At 36.8% G+C, this 12,747-nt stretch overlaps 1 long non-coding RNA gene across 1 annotated transcript; it reads left to right on the forward strand.

Moving 5' to 3' along the window:
* The first annotated feature begins 613 nt into the window (after positions 1-613).
* On the forward strand, positions 614-10,179 carry LOC106955584 (uncharacterized). Its single transcript, XR_001426613.1, has 3 exons — positions 614-732; positions 6,010-6,117; positions 8,711-10,179. It is a non-coding gene; the product is annotated as an uncharacterized LOC106955584 (long non-coding RNA).
* The last annotated feature ends 2,568 nt before the right edge of the window (positions 10,180-12,747 follow it).

Raw genomic sequence — 12,747 nt, forward strand, 5'->3', positions numbered from 1 at the left:
GCTCGGGCCTAATAAACAGTACAGTTTCAATAGGCTCTCGCAGCGCTTAGCTGCTCGGGCCTAATTATTTGACAAATGGTTCACAATTGTCATAGAAATTGAAACACTTTGGAAAATATAGTCTGAAAAGAATAACTGGTTTGTAAAAATTAAATCTAATCTTTGCAGAAAACGTCTTGTTCATAAAGCATGTTTAAAGCTCATTATTTATAGTAACCAACATATATTATATCTGAACTTTTACTAATGAGGTAGGAACAACTCAATGTTTAAATGAAGCAAAATTACTAAGCTGACATTTATTTCTCACTATTTAACAGAGGTTTATTGTACACCAAAAATATGACAAGTTTTCCACTTATAAAATATCAGCTGTAATAATAGTATTACAGCTGATATTGTTATAATTATAAAATATAATGCTATAATTAAGCATTTATTCTATTCCCAAATAAAACATTTTTCTTCTGATTAACTTTTTTTTGATTGAATAATCCCGATCTGACTAATTTATCTATAGTTTATGTAAATATCTAACAATGTTTAACTGATTTTTATTTACATATGTGCATGTTTATTTCCTTGCTTAAAAATAAGAATTTTTCTGGTTCTCAATCTAGATGTTGTTCCAGCATGCTTCCAGCAGAGGGCGCAGTCAGCTGCATAGTCACTTCCTCCTCATGGATGGAGACGAGATGGAGCTTCAGGAAGCGACAGCAGAAAGGATGAAAGGTCAGGAGGAAGAGGGCATCATCATCATCATCAGTTCATCACTGAGTGAAAATGGCTCCTTAGGTTTGGGTGAAGATCAGGAATGAAACCTGGATTCTCATTTCTAGAATTAATAACCACTAAAGTAAAATGACATGTTTTGTTACTGCAAAAACAAAAGTAATGCTTCATTTTATTAAGTGAGTCACAGTTTATCTTTTTAAAAAGACCTTTAATTTGCCATTTAATTCAAATTTAAAACTGCGGTCGGTGCCATAAAAGTAACACTGAAATACTTTGAATAGATCAGGTATAATGTTAAGCTTTATATTTAAATTTTAACACAAACTAGAAATAATGTGTATTTGATCAAAAAAGGAGCATCACTGACAGTTCTACAATATGGAAAACAATATTTTCATGAAAAAATTAATTAAATGTAAAAATAAATTCCATGTTCCACATGGGGGGGAAATTACAGAAGAGTTTAGAAATGCATGGAGAATTTAATTTAAGAAATACCACAGAAGAAGAAATGAGGAGGAGGGTTCTGAATTTAAAGTCACGTGTTCCTAACAGAAATGTTTAAGTTCTGCAGAGTTGGAACGAAGGAGGTTATTCAGCATTTTCACTGAGGAGAGTTGAAGGAGGAAAGTATCTGAAAGTTGCAGCACAGTGTTTCTGGAGGATTGCAGGTGGGCATCCCTAATCTAAAGCAAACATGAGAAATTTAAAAATATTTTAGGAAATTGTATTTTTGCATGACGTGCATTAACATTTCTTGTTTTTGGATGGTGGAGATATGGAACTCTTATGAATGTTAGAACTTCTTTCTCCATTTTCAAACTATGGAAATGTTGAAAGTTTTCACCTGCAGATAAAGTTCAAATCTTACTAATTAATCTCTTTGTAGATGTTTTGAATCTTCCTGCACGTTCCTTATTCTTTTCTTAAACTGTTGATTTTTAAGGAATACTGACTGATTTTTGTCTGTAAGAGAAGTTCTAGTGAATACTTCCCACGCAGTGTCACTAGTTTGTTTCTAAATTTTGTTGGTTTCATTTTTAAAAATAGAAAATGTTTGATAAATCGTAGCTTGGCTTGGTGAGTCGTCTGGCATTTTTCCCTCTCAGTTTCCATCTGATTAAAGTGGCTCCACTTTTGTTTTCATTTTTAAATCATCTGCTGTGCCATAAATTGTCTCCCTCACAGTTCTGCTTGTGTTGCTGTTGCTCTTTAATCTGGCTTCCTGCAGGAAAAGGAATTGCTGAAAAGTTTATGACGGACACAAAAGGGGCAATTTGATGTTCCTGAAAGGAGCAAAGCTCTGAGTGATGATTCATCACTTTGATTCACCTGCATTTTTCCATAAAGAAATGATTCTTTAAGTTTAAATTTCTCTGAGGTGTTGTAGAAAAAACAAAAGGCTCTCTTTCAGTTACAGTTTTTACATGACATTAAAAATGTTTTTATCCTTTCCTAACATTAGCAGTCATAAAATATTCACAATAGCAGAAGCAACACTGCATAACATCAGATATCTGTTCCAATAAGAGTTTTCCAGTTATTTTAAAACTAAAACACAGATTTGGAGCGAACATTTTTAACTCTTTTATTAGTAATTAAAACAATAATCAACACAAAAACAGCTGCATATGTTTGTTCCCTCTAGTGTGTTCTGTGACAGGCACAGGTTGAAAACACACTACTGTACTTCCTGTTATCTGCTGAAAGTCTCACTCTCTCTTACAGTCTGAATTAATCACAAACATCTGTTTCCAACTTGGAAACTTGTAGCTTCTTCCCTCAGTAACAGTCTCCACTCTGAAGAGTGTAGTTGTGTTTTTATTATTATTATTATTATTATTATTATTATTATTATTATTATTAGGCAAAAAAATCTTTAATTTCTTTGTGGGTCTTAAAAATAGAAAAACATAATTAGTCTTTCTCTAGTCGTCCGGTCAGGAACTTCAACATTCAATGTGAAAACTGAGAGCAGTGAAGTCTGGGATGGAGAACTGAGCACTACGCTACTCTGTCCTACGCTATGCTATGCTATGCTATGCTACGCTACGCTATGCTGTCACCTTGGGGTGAATTTGATGGGACATCCAGAGGGCCAGATTCAGGAGGACATGGAGCCCTGGATTAAGATCGGTGTGTTTTTTGTTTTTTTGGTTTTTTTATTATTGTTGTTTTTCTTTTGTGTTTTTTTTGTTTGTTTGTTGTTGTTTTTTTTTTGTTTGTTTTTCTTTTTAATATAAACACATGCAGTAGATTGATCTGGCATCCAGACTTTAAAGTCTGGTTATATATATTTAGTCATTTTTGCATCTGGTAAAGATCAGATAGTTTCAGGTTGTTTTTACAGGGAGGTAACTATCCTGGTCTGAATTGTTCCTGCAGGTTTCTTCAAGCTGTGCTGCACAGTGCGCTCAGATGAATCATACCGGATGCCTTTTATTTTTAGCTTAGATAAAAAGAAGGATCTTTAAATAAGACAATTAGAGCAGCTCAGGACTGAAAGCTTTGCTGAGATGTTTCTTCACTTCTTTATCTTGGACTCTAAAATCTTTCATGAAAACATGTTTTTAAGATTAAAACATATTCAGGAAAATATCTATTTGGTTGTACATAACTACAATTACTGTACAGTTGTGTGGTTTTCTTGTTTCCTACTGGAAAATGCTGCAGAAACAGGCGTCTCCATTTCTGCCTGAGCGATTGTGAGTAGTTCAGAAATGTTCATCAAATGCTAATAATGTTCCTGTGTGGCACAGCTGGAGGACAGTCATTTTCAGGCTTACAGTGTTAAATTAGTAGGATGCAGCAACGTTCTCCATCATGGCTGCAGTTTTCCATTAATTCCTCGACATTTCGTTCTTCCCTTCTCGCACATTTCTCACACACTCCACAAGCCCGTCATCATTTCTCACTCCTTCCCCATCCTGCTCTGATCGTCTGCTTCTGGATGAGGCCATAGTGATCTCCATGGAAACAGCCCAGAAACAGGCTGGGTCTCGGTGTCCAATCAGAGCGGACTCCGTTCCCGTAGACAGTCCAATGGGAGAGCCGGGCAGAGGAGTGTTTAGGGGGGTTTAGTGCACCGTCAAGGTGAATGCTCAGGAAGGCGTGATCCTAAAGCTCACTTCCTCTTTCGCCTTAGAATGTCGTCAGATCAGCGGTAGAACAGAGACTGTGACAGTTTTTTTCTTTTCTTTGTGTTTTTTTCTTATGTATAAATTTAAAAAGACTTGTGGAATAACTTGATAAACTAAAATGTTGAAAACTGAAAATTGGCATGATAAATTAAATTAGAAAAAACTAAATTCAAGTTAAACAAAATTCAAGGAATGACAGAAAAAAAGATCAATAACTGTTTTTCTTCTATTGAGGAAGAAAAGCGTAGTTTTAGTTTCTGAATATGGATTTGGATGGTTTCATCTTTTTCACCAACCAACAATTGGTTTTCAAAGCTATTTTTGAAGGCACAATTATTGCATTTTGCAAATTAATATGAAACAATCTGACTTATTTATTTGTTTGAGACGTTTTCATCTGAAAATCTGCACAGAAAATATTCAACATTTTACTAAATTTTCTAAAGCTGGAATGAAAGACGGAGAAACACTTTGCTGAATCTGTTGGGTCTCTGAAAGCTTTAGAAACTGCTGCAGACTCTGAACGCCGCTGTGGTCCAGAGGATTCTCTAATTTCCCTGATGGTATGAAAATCCCTCAGAGCTCCCTGGAAGAGCCGTCCTGATGGATGCCTGCAGAAAAATGATCAATTAGCTTATTGTGCTACACACGGCTGGACAAAAAGCACCAGCATATTTTGTGAATCATGATCTTGACGAATTGCAGACCACAGCAATCGGCAACCATTTCCCGGACTGCGACTCCAGGGTTCCCTCCTGGGGGCCGGGGAGCATGGCAGCGAGCAGCTGGTGGCTGAGGCTGGGCTCCTGGGGGTCAGCCGATGTCGGGAAGCCCCCTCCATATTTAGTTGGTTTCTGCCAGGAGAAATCCCTGGACATCATAATCTGACTTTCTGGCTGCAGGATGTTGACTCAGTGGTGGGAAAGAGCAGGAGTTTGTGTGTACTGTTGAGAGATTACAACTAATTGGACTCACCTCAATTAAAGTTTAGGCTCTAACTCAATTTTAGAATTGCAGCGAGAGGAATACTCGTCTCTGTGATGAAGATCTTCCTTTTTATGGCTTTAAGTGACTTTTTAGAGTTTATTTACCCAACATCATCTGAGATTACTCATTCTTGTTTGAGCGTATTCTGTTCTGTTTGATGAATAGCCTTCCCAGTCTGACTCTGTGCAAGCTGCTGTCCATGTCTGACCACAGTTTTGTGTATGTAGTATCAGACGATGTTTGACGAAGTGTTTTTGTAATCGTATCATCAGAACTGCGGAGTCATTTGAACAGATTTGAAAAGAAAGGTTGTTAACTGATCATCTCTTCTTGTTTCTGGTTGGGTTAGTGACAGACCTGAGGTGAACTGGAAATGTTTGGTTTAGATCTATGGGAAAGTTTCTGTTACGATCTGGGAAACGCTGAGAACTGCTGAAGTTAGTGAGTCTGAAGTCACCAATCTTTGAAAACTGGAATCTTTTTTCCAAACCCAGATCCTGTCACCAGTGATTACAGGTTTTATCATCAATCTGGATTTTCTTCCACTTGTTACTCAGTCACTAAATAACCACAGTAAGAGTAAATTCCTCAGTTGTTACCTTCTTGTGCACTAAGTGATGCGTTAAGAGGCCGGGTTAATCTACAGCCGTCCATTAAAGGAGCTGCAGCCCATTATCCCACCACCTAAAAGCCTGGATGTGCCGTTACATAACACTGCAGTTAAACCAGACAGAACCATCAGGCAGTCAGACGGCAGAAAAACCCGTCTGTCACTTTGTGGATGGATTTATCATGACTTCACAGAATGGAAGAAAAGCTATTATTGTAGTAAAGACTGATATCTAGAGATGTTTCCACTGAGCCTACATGTGGGTTCATCATGGTGGCAGTCATCCGCCAATCACATGACCTCCCAATTCAGGATACGGTTGCTTAGCAACAGCCCCCACCCTCCCATGTTACCCATCGAACAGCGATCGTGTAGTTGAGAACAGGGGTTGAGAGTGAGAGCAGAGTTTATTTATAGAAGCCCTGGAAAAACGAGGGAATTACGTGTCGTGTCTAAAATTAAACTCACTATAATCCCCCTCCTCTCTTTCCATCTCTCTCTCTTTTTCATTCACTTTTTTCTCACATTCATTCATAGATGCAGTGGAAATAAGGTCGAGATACGGCGACCAGGGAACGTCGGGAATGTGGGTGTGAGAGGACAGAAGGTCTAGTTGTGAAATGCCATCCAGTCATAACAGATAAAGTGAGTTATATTCACCTCATACAGAGAAACCAAAATCTCTAAATATGAACGGGAAAAAAATCCCAAATGTTTACATTAACACACTATAAACGACTCGTAATGTCAGAAATTCACTTCATAAAAGTCCATAGCAGACAAACCTCAATGCACTAAATCATAGACTTTTTCCTATTAACGTTGCTGTCAGAGCTGCCGGCACACAAAGTTAAATCACTCTGCAGGTTCGGCGTCTCCATGAGTCCCGCGAAGGGGATCCATTTTAGACGGCGCCGAGCCACAGCCGGGATAAAATGGTGAGCCAATCAGAGAGGAACAACAGCTGTCTGTGTAATAGATGGATGGAGCCTGAGAGGTGACAGCGTGACGGGCTGCGAGGGAGGGATGAGCATGAGCAGAGACAAAAGAAAAGTGTGACTGATATGAGAGGAAAAATGGAAGAGAGGGTGGCAGACAAGAAGGTGCTAAACAACACAAGACACCTAGAGCAACTAGATTGCTTATTCGTACAACCATATAATTGTTTTTGCTTCTTTTGTTACATTTCAGTGTTTCAGATCATCATATTATAACTGACATTAAATAAAACTCAGTCAGCAGTGTAGTAGAAGTAAGAAATACTGCCTCCTGCGGATGGGAATCGCATGTAAACCGTCTGTTTCTGGCCACTTTTGTGGAAAATTTCCAGTGAAATCAGGGATGAATTGGAGCAAAATATGTGTGAATCTTTTGATTTTTGCGTAAATTAAAAAATTCTGGAGGGAGGTAATTTGGCGTCTGGAGTCTAGAGGGCCACATTAAAAGCTACGGTGGGCCAGATTTTGCCCCTGGGCCTCGACTTTGACACGTGATCTGTTGGTTTGCTATGCCTGAACTGGAAAAGTTATACAGAAAATTCAAAACCCGGTGTGTTTTTAAAAAATTGCAACATTTAGGATGCCATAACTGGCTTAATGCCTGTAGATTTCCCCAGGCACAGCAAAGCCCCGTGTGGCCCTTGTGGAGTAAATTAACCAATTTTATCCTCGGGTCTTATCGAATCTAAGGCTCCCTACGCCGGTACATGATGGACCGCCTGTGATTTCCTCTACAAGGTCACCCAGACATGGATTCCCAGAGAAACCAGGGCGGCATTTGTTTGTGGGCCAAATGAAACATCAACATTACAGAAGATAAGAGGACAGGGAGAGAGAGAAGATGGATGTCTGAGGTTGTTTCATTACTCTGGCTAGCTGGTTGGCAGATCTAAAGGAGAAGCATTGAAGTATTTAACCAATATAAACAACCTAACTCAGAACATGAACTTGCTGAAATCAAACTTTTGATAGATTTAGAATATGTAGACTTGAGGTTTTACTTTGCAAATTGATTCACTTGAGTGTCTTAGATTTTTACTACCTGGATGAGAAAATTCTTACTTTTCTATTTCTTTACACGAGTGGAATTATTTTTATACTGTGAAAATGTTACAGATCTGTTCTTCCCTCCACTACAAAAACAGAAAATCTTACCAACTAATTTTGGTTCATTTTCTAGTGCAAATATTTTGGTACACTTGAAAAAAGACAAACTTAACATACAAGTAACTTTACAGCAAGATATAGTACCTTGTATTGCTTCAATAATTCTTTGATATTGATAAAGTTATACTTCCACTGGCAAATTATTCATACATGTAAGTGACTATGAGGATTTGATTTATCAAGATAACTTTAGTAAATACAACTAGTTCATCATCTAAACTGAGTAAATAGAGAATGAGGATGTAAAATTGCATTATTCATATCCATTAATTGATTGTGACATTTATTAACTCAATATGTTTCTTGGAGCATTTTACCCAGGGTGCACCAGGCTCTCACCCATTGATTTATCGCACACAAAAAAAATCATACAAATTTTAATTTATCATTGTCTCAATAAATGTAAATTAATGATGTCAAATAAACAAAACTGTATTATCAGAAATGTAGTTTTAGCCATTTTCTCCATTGATTTCACAGGAAGCAAATGCAAAAATATGATTGAGAACAATTTCTGTGTGCAGCAGTTTAGTGATATAAATCCACTTCTTTCTTAGTGGAGTTCTGAGGAAAACTGCAGTGAAATTCTACATCCAGATCATCTACCCGTATGTCCAGTTACGTACATGTATAGAAAAAGGGTGGGTGCTGTTTTTTAAGTGATTACAAAACATCTCAATATTTTTCACAATGTTTTTTCAGTGCCATTGTGTGTTTGAATTGACATTTAGCTCATTGCACTTCTAATCTATTATGCACATTTATCCAACACTTTTTGTTGAATTTTAATTATTTTTACATTGAGAGCAAGTGTCACATCTTTTTAAACCTGCATTCAATAGACAAAGTAAAATTTTAATGAAGTGTGTAAAATAACTAATACATTCACTTTAATAATAAAGCTGCAGAAAAACTGCTGGAGTTTCTTCCTGCTTGTGATGAAGTATGAGGCTTTAGCACTTCAGCTTTATGGTTGCATCGTGAGTCATTCTCTCTCTTTCTCCTCCTCTCTCACCCATCTTCTCCTCCTTCCCCCACTCTGGGAATTATGCAACGCTCCACAGGCCTATCAGGAGACAGGATGGAGGGGAGGACTGTGTGAGTGGGATGAGGTGATGTTGCAGTCAATGGTCGAGCAGAGAGAGGAAAACTGGAAGATGACTGGTCTTTAAACCAATCTTACGTTCATCCTCCATCTCCACCATCCTGCTTCCTTCAAGGTCATTGACAAGGACAGTCTAAAACACCTTCTCCTGTCTGTGATTGGCCGTCACAGTGGAACAGGTTCTTAAAGCAACAGCTGCATAGTAAATTTTGGCAGCCATGTTTACCAGAGTAAAGTACCAGCTGGAGGAGGCATGGCTGTTTGACAACTTCTTTTCGTCTCATGGATTTTTCCCAAACTACTTCCTAAAATATTTATCACACACTTTAAAAATAGTGGTCAGAGTAGCCAGCAGGTCCATGATTTCTGGTCTGTTCACGCGTCCAAATAAAGAGCAAGGTCGGACTCACTTCCTGCCCCTCAGTTATTGATCAGCAGTTATGAGCTGCTGTAAACTGCACTTGCAGTAACTAACACAACACACAATCTGTGTTGTTGTTTTTCACCAAGTAAAATTTTGAATTTGTATATACAAATTTATTCTTTGTAAAAATGGCACTTTAGTTTTTTTAAAATGGAAAATAGCAGAGAAGAAATTAAAAGGACCGAGACTCCAGACTCTACACAGGTTTATTATTGTGAATAGAAAACAGACTTGAATAAATTAATTTAAGTCCTCATCTTGGCATTATAGGTGAGCAAATTGCTGAATGAGCGTCAAATTAAGAGTTCATGTCTTGTGAACAGTAGACGTACTGCAGGAGGAATATGGCAGACATTTTGCTTTAAAATTGCTCCAGAACTCAGATTGTTTCTCCTCCCCAAAACATAAAACAGAACCTTTACTCTGGTGATCCCAGCCTCTCTCTACCTTCAAGTGTTTCCATTAAAAGATGTGATCTCTGACTGGAGCAGAAAGTGCACGGAGTGTGTGGGAGGCAGAACCATCCAGACACACAGATTTCCACAAACCGACACACAAATAGAAACTTCTTTAAGGTGGAGTGAATTATTTATTGTGCATCGAAAAGCTGTGCACCACCAGAAACGACGAGGAAAAAGCAAATGTTACAGAATATGAAAAACATTAAACATTAGAGCTTCTTAATATCCTTTTCTAGATTTTTTTATCAGCATGTTATTATTTAGCATGTTTTCATGCCATCCTGCATGTCTTCAAGTTCTTAAATATGCCATCCAATCAGGTTTCTTAGATAAATCAATCCAACTGTTTCCTGACAAAATGTGGACAACAAATTACATTCAAAACCATCCAGAGACATTTTGACATAAATTGCAGTTTAAATGCTTAAAACGAGAGAAGTCTCTCTGGTATAACTCAGGTTTTCTGAGAATTCACTCCATAAAAACATCAATGTTCAAAAAATAATAAAATACTGGAATGTGTTTGTGGTATTAAACCCACCTGTCACAAAACCTTTTAGGTGATCTTAAACTGTTTCCCCCAGAATAGTCTTGCCAGCTGAAGGTTTATACTGTTTTTTTTATGTAATGTTGTAAAATTTGATTCATTTTTCTTTCCACTCTGCTAGCTCTGAATCAGAAGGGTTTCTACAGAGCAATAAAAAAATACATTTATTACTTCTGCTCTGAAAATGCTTCTAAATTCAAACAGAAAGAGCCTGGGAGGGAAACCACTAAGAAATCTGAGTTTCTCTCATACACCTGTTGCAACCGTGGTCAAAGGTCATGAATCATCACATTTAAAACACAAAAATCGTATAAACTACCAAACTTTTATAAATTCACCTTCATATTGCTTTTTAAAGCACTTGTTTATTTTATGAAGCACTTTTCTTATGAAGCACAAATGCAGCCTTATGCCATTTACAACAGACAATAAAAACGTTTTGTAGAAAATATATATTACCCCTTAACTGTGTAAAAATAAAAAAGCGTTGTTTTCATGGAAATATGAACTTGGCATGTAACTACATTCAGTCCTGCTTTCAACACTTTTCTTTCAAAAATGTCCCCTGTTCCAACCAGTTGTTACAGTTTGCAAGAGAGGAAAGGTTTACTGTAATATTTCTCGTTTGAGAAGTGCTGCCTCCATTGTTCTGACACACCCTGACAGCTGGAGACATGCAAGAGTGGCTACGGTTGTGAGAGGAAAGTAAAGAGGAGGATCAAATGAGGTGCAGGAGAGAAGGAGGAAGCTGAGGAATGGAAATTTAGAGGAGACCAACGAGTATGAATGTATTACCATACATTCTGGCTCCTTTCTCGTTTGTAAACCAGTCTTAAATGGATTATTTTATATATTTTTCATTCATTTTATTCTGCAGCATGCTGATTTTCTTTCTTGAAGGTCCAGTGAGCGAAAGTTGCATCAGATTGTATTTATAACTCCAAAATTCACTGGTAATTAAAGCATTTGTCCACATAAAGTAGAAAAGTAATCATAATTATAGTAAATATTACATTAAATGTGTAAAAATTAGATTTTAAACTTATAAATTCAGTGAAAAAAGAACAAAAATGGGTAAGAACAACATTGTCAGTTTGTAGATCCTGATGACATTCAAAAGTGCACAATCTGAAAACGAGCTCAATTAAAAACTGGAACTTCTGAAGATTTTTTATTTAATCTCTTAGTTTGATTAAAATGTTCTTTTGCAGTCAATAATTATGGTTTTCCAATGGAATGTTTTTATTTCATTTTATTAATTTAACAGCTCAAGGTACTTCAAGACAAACTCAATTCATGTAAAGTAATGGAAAATTCAGCTGCAAAGCAATAAAGTCATGTAAGTTTTAGATCTGGTCACAGATCAACACAAAAATATGTCAGTCATATGCAATGTAGCATTTATGCTAATTGGTAAAACAATCATTTAAAGAAGAGCAGACAGTTACATTAAACCAAACAAAGATATTACATAAAACTAATGGCAACAATAGTTTTGTTAAAGATTTAATCCAGGAAAAACTCCATAGCTAAACATTATGTGTGCCACATAATGAGGCACACTTGGTAAGAAAAACGAAGAGACGCAACATTAACAGCTGCATTCATTGAAAATAATGCATAAATGAAGAGGAGCAGCAGAAATATACCAGAGGGAAAATGTGAATTCTGGAAAGACTGATTATGTAATTTTTAGCAAAAATACAAGTGTGTGTGCACTAAAAGTAGTCAAGAAAAGGGCATCATTTCAAGTTTCTCTACTTTTTGCCAAAAATGTGCACCGGACAGACACAGTGAAAGGAACAGCTGAAAACAATATTTGCAAAAATTAAAAATATATTATTGCTTACTAATTATTGCATTTATTATATGCATTTTGGTATTTGAATTGGTATTATGAAATACATTAACTCTCTAATTACTGAGGTGCACTTGTAGTTAATCTCTGCTCACAAAATACAATCACTGTTTTATTCCTAATGTTTATGGGTCAGTTCAGCTAAATCTGTTGGTATCATTCCTGTATATAAAGAAATTTTACTTTGCCAACTATCACACTTTTATACATTTCTTTTGTAAGAAAAAACCCCAGCACACTACTGACACAATATTTCCATTTTCTATTTCTGGAACATCCCGGGTAAAAAGATTGTTTTTGTTTGATGGATGACTGAGCAGCGCAGAAACCAGGTCACTCCGGAGTGATGACAGAGTATCGATCCTACCTGGACACAGAAATGCCTGCAGACAATCACATCCAGATATTTTCACAGCAGCATGCATGCTCCTATATGATGAAATACTAAAAGATTTCTAAGACACTGCTTGGTGTCATTTAATCTCCTGTATCAAGGTAGCTTAATATATATTTATGCATAAATGGCAGCAGCTCCTCTTGGTGCAGTAGGGTCTCTAATTTGTCTGCAATCTTCCACAGCAGGTGATGAGCACAGAAACAATCTGTTATGTAATGTTGTTACAACAGACTGTGAATATGACATTATTTCCAGCTTGTACTGTGATTTATTTTTATTCCACTTGTGCTTGAGTTTTGGCCAAGTTAAATTGATCTG

This window comes from Poecilia latipinna, unplaced genomic scaffold (genome assembly GCF_001443285.1).
Source record: "Poecilia latipinna isolate Pla-1442-1.1 unplaced genomic scaffold, P_latipinna-1.0 Scaffold39, whole genome shotgun sequence".
NCBI lineage: Eukaryota > Metazoa > Chordata > Actinopteri > Cyprinodontiformes > Poeciliidae > Poecilia > Poecilia latipinna.